Source organism: Mercenaria mercenaria, chromosome 18, assembly GCF_021730395.1.
Source record: "Mercenaria mercenaria strain notata chromosome 18, MADL_Memer_1, whole genome shotgun sequence".
NCBI classification, from domain to species: Eukaryota; Metazoa; Mollusca; class Bivalvia; order Venerida; family Veneridae; genus Mercenaria; species Mercenaria mercenaria.
Genome location: NC_069378.1, coordinates 55059418 through 55069158, shown reverse-complemented (window position 1 = coordinate 55069158; position 9741 = coordinate 55059418). Strand labels below are relative to the sequence as shown.

The following is a 9741-nucleotide window of genomic DNA, read 5'->3' as shown; positions in this document are numbered from 1 at the left end:
CAATTAAAGCTAACAGAAGAGCAGTGTGGCGTTATGGAACAGAAATGAACACACTGTGCTTCAAACGTGACTTGTAACGTACCAAGCTCTGACGTATAACGTGATCCTGATGTACGTTGAAATGAAACAAATGAACTTTGAATCTTTGTCCATGTTAATGTTGACAGATAAAACAGGAAAACTGAAGCTAAAAAATTCTTTTGTCGTTGACACTTCATGCTTGTTTCTTTTCCGATCCACTTGTGGTAGAAAAATATTCTTAAATCCTTTTATTCAGATAAAGAATCTATTTCAAAAACTAGTTATACTATAAATGCAGTGTATCTTTTAAACGGTTCAGCGGTGTATTACACGTTAAGGTATAAAAGTTTAAAGCTTTCATCACAATCGAGCTAAAACAAATTAGTATAAACTAAGGTATAAAAGGTTTATTACGTACATTTGAAAACAAAGGTAAGCACAAGAGACAAATAATCTTGTTAAGAAGCCGTACTGTATATCTTTATTTATTTTTAAAGTCTCCTTTCAAAATTGCCGGATGGAAGAGTTAAAACGTTTATATTTGCTTAATTAAAATTGTTGATTTCTACTCGTCCTTTATTTAAACAGGCATTAGTGTTGAAAGCAGGTCTATACAAAGTCAATGGCAGTCGTTTGGAACGCTGATTACACTAGAAACAAAATGGCGCAATTTAAGATATTTATGCTGTTTACATAAATATCACAGCGTTTTAGTTATTGGGCATAATATGATAGTATCGGATAGCAATGTAAATGGGGTTTTCCGCCTTTTAAGTGCTTATTTAAGCGGAGTAGTGTATATTATCAATATTCTCGTTTGCCACTTGAGACTTATGATTGTTGTCTTGTCAGAAATACTCCTTCCAGGAATATTCCTTCTGTCCGCCGAGATGTATCCACCGTTTAACGTATTGGCGTCAGTGCGGTTGAAGTATTTTCTTTTTAAGTTCAGGGATCAGTTTTTTGGTGATGTTCAGTTCTTGACACATTATTAACAAACAGATTGACTGGAATTGCCTAAAATGTACTTCTAAATTATAACTTTTATTCATATTTATGTATTGTATAGGTGTTATTGGTACTGTTTAGTTTCTCAACATGACCTTTTTGGCCTGGGTGGTTCCAATACTCCCGCTTTCATAGCCTTGGGTATTGTATAATCACCCCTTGGATATGGTGCCTGCTTTTTAATTTTGTCTTTTGACAGTTCCTTTGAAACACAGGCTCCTTATCCTCAGATCTCCTTCCTAAATTCCAGTTTGTTTAGTTTTGCCCATTGTTTTCTCGTTTGGGGCAAACCCTTTACTATTTCTGGTGGACCAAACGCCGCTCTACATGGAATTACACGCCTCAACATATCATCGAAGGTTCCATGTTCATCGCCGTTTGAATACATCTGCAGATGTTTCATAATTGTTTTTTTTTTCTTGTACTTTTAGCATGTTTAAATATTGAGTTCTGCTCAACCCGGGGCTAGAGGGCGTGGACAGTAGCGTGCATTTCCACTTCCGTCCATGAACAGGCTCAATCAAACCGAGCCTGCAACATTTTCGTTTTTGTCGTGTTAAGCGACCTGTGAAGTTTCCACTTTTCTGTATTTTATTATCACAGCAGCGTTGTTTGTGCCGTGTGGCGGCCGTAAAATGTCTCCCCGTACATTCAATCAGGGCTGTTATATTTCGATCTTCTCAGATCGTCCAGCACGACTTTTATATCGTGTTGTTGGTACTGTTTAGTTTCCCAACATGACCATTTTGGCCTGGGTGGTTCCAATACTCCCGCTTTCATAGCCTTGGGTATTGTTTAATCACCCCTTGGATATGGTGCCTGCTTTTTAATTTTGTCTTTTGACAGTTCCTGTGATACGCAGGCTCCTTATCCTCAGATCCCCTTCCTAAATTTCAGTTTGTTTAGTTCTGCCCATTGTTTTCTCGTTTGGGGCAAACCCTTTACTTTTTCTGGGGACCAAAAGCCGCTCTTCATGGAATTATACGCCTCAACACGTGTATCATTGAAGGTTCCATGTTCATCGCCGTTTGAATACATCTGCGGATGTCTCTAAATTGTTTCTTTTGTACTTTTAGCATGTTTAAATGTTGAGTTCTGCTCAACCCGGGGCTAGAGGGCGTGGACGGTAGCGTTCATTTCCACTTCCGTTCATGAACAGGCTCAATCAAACCGAGTCTGCAACATTTTCGTTTTTGTCGTGTTGAGCGTCCTGTGAAGTTTCCACTTTTCTCTATTTTGTTACGGTAGGTAAGGTAAGAGCTTGTATTCAATGTTTTAACCTGTCCTGTCAGTTTATCTAGTAGGTTGGAGAATGTTTATCCACCCCAAGGCTCTGCCGAGACCTGGAGAACTTCTCGGAGACGAGCTGGATAACCTTAAGTTCAGAAAATCAGTAACGTAATGCTATTTTATCCTGCAACAAAATACACCTTGTAAGAGTAAACTATTTTTCATAAACATTGATTATTTTAGTAAAAAAAATAATTTGCATATTTTTGTCTACCTGTCTGAATTGTATAAACCTCAGCCCATTGCTCGCAACGAAAGATAATAGGTAAAGATAGATTTCTCTACATATTACAAATAAATGATTTATCATAGTATGCAGTCTACATCATAGGTGCTGACCGGGTATTCATGTACCGAAGAAGTAATTAGGCTTGGACAAACTGGAGCCGGAAACGAATCTTGAACAGAAATCAAATGCCAACAGTGTCTACATTTAACTGCTCAATTTCTATCAAGAAAATCAGGATTCTGCGAAAAACCTTCCACAACGCTTGGCTAAGATCATATAAACACGATAAATGCCCACTTTAAATATGTTAAAACCCCCTATTTGTAACCAGGTCCGGTGTTCACAAAACATTTTCAGTCTCAGCTGAGTTTGATAATTAAACTTTATTTGTCATGTGTTTCTAAATGACATGTTTAAAACTAGATTTAAAATTAGTAACTATTTTCAAATGGCAATTAAGTATTGATGGTCGGTTTCAGTTGGAATTTAACCTTGAAGTTTTTGTAAAATTGATATGAAAATTTCAAACTCAAACTCAGCTGAGACCGTAAAATGTTTTGTGAACACGGGGCCTGAAACTACAACGAACAGACTAAAAATTAAATCGAGTACGTTATTATTTTGCTTGGATATTCTACGTCTATAATTGTTTACACGTTTATAAGAGGTTGGTTAGTTTGAATACAACCCTCCGATCAGTGGAAAAAGAAAACATCAAGTAAAATGTAAATAGCTATTCAAGATAGAAAAAATTAGATGACGAAAATTGCCAATTAAGTTAAATAGATTAAAATATATTAAGAGTTGTTTAGATGCCTCAGAATTGTTCCTAATTCTCTGTTTATATACTTGTATGTTCTAGACAAGCTTCGTGAATGTAAAAATAAAAAAAAAACAAAAAACGTTTACTTCATTCTACCACTTTTGAGCAATAAAGTAGTGTTGAAATTCAGAAAATAACATTGATTATGATTGTTTTCCCACATAAAATGAAAACAATTACTGTACTAAAAATAACTTGTTTTAAAGGCACTGGCCTCCTGATTTTGGCTAAAAATGATCCATCATTAAAATCGAAGTTTGGTCATATTGTGAAAATTAGAATATGAGTTTTTGTTTCTCAACTATCTTAAAAATGCGAAATCAAGAAAAAAAGATATCGAACCCGAGCTGGCGCGACAATAAAAACTTTCCCTCTGTCTTTACCAAAACACTACGGAAGTATATGTAATGAACGATAGATATCTAGATATTTATAATTAAGGTAGTGTTCCTCGAGTAAAGCGTTACAAACTCTTTTAAAATTTCAGTGTAAAAATAGGTAAAAACAACTAATACTCATGTGTTTCCATCCATGAAATGTAGTCTGTCAGTAATTAAGTTTCAAACGTTTCTTAAGAAATGTAGTATTATTTTCCCGATACCTAAAATATTCTCTTTTTTGTTTTCGTACGATCTAGAGGCCAGTGCCTTTAACACGAATTTAATTGATAAATGTAAACAAAAGAAAATTAAAGTATAAACGAAACGGTGGAAAGAAAGGCACCAGACACGGTCGAAAGAATGGCACCTTAACAACTGTTCTTCTTTATTTGAAACAATTATTTTGAAGCAGAGATCTAACATACACTACTGTTTTGAGCACTTGCAAATTATTCTCTGACCACTAGGCAATTTTCAATCTCGTGGTAATTATCAGACTACGTGAGATAGAAAGTGTTATTGTTGACAAAGACGTCAGTATTAACCCTTCCCCTTAACATCATGCAGATAAGAATTGGCCCAATTATTACTTCCTTAATGATAAGGCACATCAAACTAAGTGCTTTGGAAACGTTTGGTGTTTGCCTGTTGACAAAAGATGAAAGCTACAATACTCTGCGTGGTTCTTGTAATATTTGTTGGTAAGTAAAAATGCATTCGTTTCATTTATCAAGCTTAATTAAAAATAAAATCACTGTTTGGCGTTAAGATGCTAAGGATTTATATCACGAGGGCACAGCCCTAGAAATGTAATAATATAACACGCATCTAAACGACAATGATTTTATTCACAAGCAAATCACTGTCTGAGATATGTTATTTCGATTCTAACACGTTTTCAATGATGATTATCTAACGTCCTTGACGATATTCATCAACTATTTGCCTGATTTCTGTTGATTTCTATTCTAACGCGCCGCTATTCCGTCTAACTCTATGACGTAAAAGTTGTGACGTCAGAAAATGAATTGTTGAATAATATCACACAGTTTTTATCTTTCTTTGTTCAATAGGAAACAAATCGAGTCATGTTAGAATGCCAGTTTTTAAACGGTAAACCAGTGATGGCCGATAAACAACTAAAAGATTATAATGTTAAACCGTAATTATTTTTGTCTAAATTCTGACTGATCTGATCAGATTAAAACCTAAGGTGAAACATTCATGTAGATCTGACATGATTATTTCTGTGTTAAGGTATTTGACTTGTAATACAAACCTTGGCCATTTCCGTGTGTTTAAATATTTTCTTTTAGCAATAAGACATCCGTCGGGCGTAAATATAGTCTTACTTTCCGTTCAAAACTGGCAGATGCTGAAATTGTGTACAGAAAATACATAGATTGTTGATTTTTTGTAACGTATTTACTAATCAATTACGTCATTAAGTAGTTCTTTGTGTAGAACATAAAAAAAATATCAAAAATAGGAAGTTGTCCATTTTAGGCCTATAAAAAGGATGCTGTTTGAACTACTTTACAATTAGCCATTCGATTCATTTGAATAAGATTTTTCATTTGTTTTTCAGGATGTGAGGGCTTGTTCCTGAACTGCAATCCAGCGCTGATAGATTGTTTCAGGGATCCCTGTGCAGGAGCAATATGCCCGTCTGATACTTCAGCTACCTGCAGGTAATGTTAGCAACTCAAAAATGTAGTCCCAGTACTAATGTTATTCACTTTATAGATTCGTTTACACTTTGGAAATGGCTCGTCGGTCAATGGTTAACAATATTTACCCGATATCCGGACAATACTACAAACTGTTTTGAACGGCCTTCCATAAGCAGTACGCTAAATCAAGAATACATTTAAACACCTCTTTACTAATAATTTGTTTTTCAGCTTGAAAAGATATCTCTGCACTTTACTTACATATGAATTTGTTACTGATATTCCTTGTTTACATGTTGTATTGTATAAATTGATGTACTGTTTTGCATGGAATTGAAAATGATCGGGTTATCACTAGATCACACAAAAAAAAAAAATAAATAAATAAAAAAAAAATAAAAGTGATAAAAAAACTGTTTTGTATAAGAAGTTATAATGATACATGTTTCATTTGTATAGCTGTCATAGTTTTTCATTTAAAAGTGAACACTTAATTTATGTTATATTTCACAGGACAGGTTGCCACTGTCAGGCAGAATGGTATGATATCAGTGGTCAGAAAATCACAGGATGTTTCAACAAAGGCTAGCCAACAGCCATCTTAATATGTATAAAATAAGTGGAAAAATAAAGTCATAAAATCATATCATTCATTTCATTTCGTTTATTACAGTTAGCACCTGAATTTGATATTTCAACAATGTCCTTCATTTATAAAAACAAATATTTACAATCACCCATTCTTTTCTAATTATGACGTTCATCTTGTATGAACAGCAATGTTACGTTAACGCTGCTTAGTGATAACGGGCTGCTGTTTTGAGGCTGTCCGCGTACAGCTATAAATGACGTCGCTGTAGCTCCGTCTGGAGGACAGAATGGCCGGAAAGCTGATTTTAATGTTAAATGCTATGTATGATATAGCCTTGTTTACTAATGGAAAGGAAATATTATAGAAATATAAGAATTATTTTTTTAGAGTTCATGCGAAATGAACGACAGAATGTGTTCGCCAAATTAAACATGAACCACGCGCTTGTCAATCCTATTCTGTCGCTCACTCTGTTCCTATATACGCTGTGATAATATTTAACTTTGAAAGCCATGTGAGTGTTTACTATATTATTTTCTTGTCACCGAATATTCCAATTTGAAGTCCAGCTCCTTTAATTGATAATGTTTACTTCCTATCTAAAAGTTTGTTTTGCTTGTGTACATTTGTGCAAATTCCAATGATTTATATATTCATACTGCTGAAGGGTTTCATAGCGTTTCTGGCACGTGGCAATTCATATTGGCTCTTTGTCCTTATTTTAGCTTCAGCAAGCACGCAGAGTGAAACTGCACATCTGTACCTTTTATATCGAAGTAATTAAATTTTCAACTTTTCTATAAGAAAATCTGAAATCCTGCCCTGCTTGAATTAACAACTACTAGACAGAATTGACTAAAATAAATGTAGATTAGAGGGAACGCCCCTTTTACGGTCGGTTCTCTTGCTTTCTCATTTGTTATATAATATATGTGCCAAACATTTAAAGTATTTCATCCGCTATCGGTATTTACAAACAGAATTACCAAAAGATAGCCTAGATGTAAAACGTCCGCTTCGAGTGCAGGGGTCGTTGATTCGACCTCCGGCCGCGTCATATCAAAGACGTGGAAAATGGTACCAGTAGCTCCCCTTCTTGGCACTAAGAATAAAAAGGGACACAAACTTCTCTTTCCTCGTAGACTCATAGCGGTTGATTCAAGCAGGGAAGAGATATGTCGAGATTGCTTAACTGAGTTGTATTACTTGCTATACAATCGACCTAAATATATATTAGAATATTACACAAACAGAATAGGATAAGATAAAGAAGTTCATTTCATACATATATATTTAAACCAGTTGTATTTTTTTTCTCTTACGTGATGATACAACAGAAGGAAGTATTGTACTGTGTGACACAGTTTCTTAAATGATAAAGAAACAAAAAACTCCATTTTATTTTGTATTAGCCTCTATTCCAAAATCCATTTTTCTTTCATATTGGACGAGATAACTCTTCCTATCCATTATGATGTTATCTATTTGAAATTACTTCCCTTGTATAAAGCGTTCAGTAAATTTTGCAAAAAAAAACTGCGACACCTTTCGATGAAACATATAATTATGACAAAAATTATTTAGTTAGAACTTATCGGATGGGTTTGGCTCAAAATTTGATAAAAATCAGTTTTCCACCTGATCCTTTGGCACTGGTAAACTAGTACAATTATAGATGTATCTGTGATATGCTGTTAAAGGAAGGTAGGATGTCCAACCAGAGTGGAAGGTTCAGAATTTTTCACAAGGGCCCCATGTTTTGTTTGAGGTTACAATACCCCGTTAATATTAATGTTTTATACAGCAAAACGACAGTTAAATGTCTTTGATCTGCTTTTACTCCAACACTCGCTGCTTTACAGACATTTTGCTCAGCAGGGCTTTGTAGCCTAAGGGTTGATTTATATGAAAACCTGGTCTAATTATTGTGAGGTACACAAAGGAGTGTATGTCATGTGTTGCAATAAGGCCAAACTGTCCAAATTTTCTTGACTTTATGATAGGTTAGGGTTAGGCTTTTATGTCTACTCCTTTTAAAAGTGACCACATAGGTCAAAATTAATGCTGTCATTTTGAAGCTTACAATAATGCCATATCAAAGTATACAGCAAAAATACAGCTTCGTTTGTACTTATGACCTATATAGAAAAACAGTTTATATATTCGTTAACTTGTTTAAAATCAAACAAAAACCGATCCTCTGCCACCTAAGAAGATGATACAAAGTTCTTTGAAAATGAAATTTTATCGTTCTTATGCTAACATTTATTGGCTGTGCGGTAATTTCGCACCGGCTATCGTTGTATACAGTTTATTTACATAATTCAATCATTTTAAAATATTGTAAACCGCCCTCGCAGAGCTTAAAAGTTATGTAAAGGTTCTATATTCATCCTTCAAAATGAATCACACTTAGTAAACAGCAGAAATGGTGCAGCTGCAAACATGTCACAAAACGGTATCACGAAAAGCGAGAAATTAAACTTGGTTAATATTGTATACAGTGCATGTCACAGTAAATATATCAACCTGGTCGTACATTACCATTGGTTTATACCGCGTTTAAGCTATTTCCAAATAGATCCAAGCCATGGTCATACTTTTTTTCGATAGCCAATGTTTACAGAAGCCAGTTTGTGTACAGTGTTCAGGAAACACAAATTAAGACAGTCCCTAAAGAAGAATTTGTGAGTACGGCAGTCGAGCAAGAGACAATTTTCATGATAAAATAACACACGTCAAAACCGATATATGTGTTTACGAAACTTCCAATTAAATATTCCTTTTAAGTTAGAATAAAACACTTTACATTCATTCAATAATCATAATTTTTTAGCCCGCCATATTTTAGGTAAGCTTATGTGATCATGCTTTTTCTGGGTCAGCAGTTATTTTTTGAAAATAAAGTACGTCTTTCCAGCATTCTAGTTGCTATTGGAAACAAAAGGAATGTTTGAAACAATTTTCCGCTCATCAACAAATATAAGAATGTGTTTTAAGACGTCAAAATCATCCTTAGCAGCAGGTTATGAAAAGAATTTTGAAATTTTGTCACAGTTAAGTTTGAAATAATATTATTGTCAAACTTGTTGATTTAGCAGCTTGGTTATTATTTCTTATTCATGTGCCTTGATTTTGAACTATTCATGAACAATGCCACATCACTCGTACAAACTTTAAATAATTTCAGTGAACGATACAGAAATCTATACAGGTTCATCGTAGCCCAGTGATTTTGAATTCCGGATACACTAAATCGTAAGAATAAATAAATTTCATTTCTTAAGGCATTTGGGGTAAATGGACAACATTAGGGTCCTACAAGTATTAAAGTACAGTAAAATATAATTCCATTGATAACCGTAACGCGCATATATCGCGGTATCGGACTATAATTATTAATAAAAATAGAGTTTTAGCGGCTCGTAACTCACTCGGTAGAGCAGTTTTTAAAGACCATTGATTCGGGTGTGGTTTATATTTGTCGCCACACGTAACGGTATAACACTGATTAGTCTCCGGTGTCTGTAATTCTTTAACTTTGAAAGTACTCTCTGAAAGTCGAGGACAAATTTTAAAATAGTGGGAAAATATGTCGCAATAGAATTCTAAATTTACATGGACAAGAATTTGTGTACGCAACCCGGTAACTCAGTCGGTTGCACATCCGAACGGCATTCGAGTGCCCTGTGTTCGAATCCCGGTCTGGCGGCACATTTTACTGA

The 9741-nt window shown here is 34.6% G+C and overlaps 1 long non-coding RNA gene across 1 annotated transcript; it reads left to right on the top strand.

Annotated features, from left to right (window-relative positions):
* The first annotated feature begins 4311 nt into the window (after positions 1–4311).
* Positions 4312–6070, top strand: LOC123539525 (uncharacterized). The gene is made up of 3 exons (XR_008368359.1): positions 4312–4452; positions 5340–5442; positions 5938–6070. It is a non-coding gene; the product is annotated as an uncharacterized LOC123539525 (long non-coding RNA).
* Positions 6071–9741: the final 3671 nt, after the last annotated feature.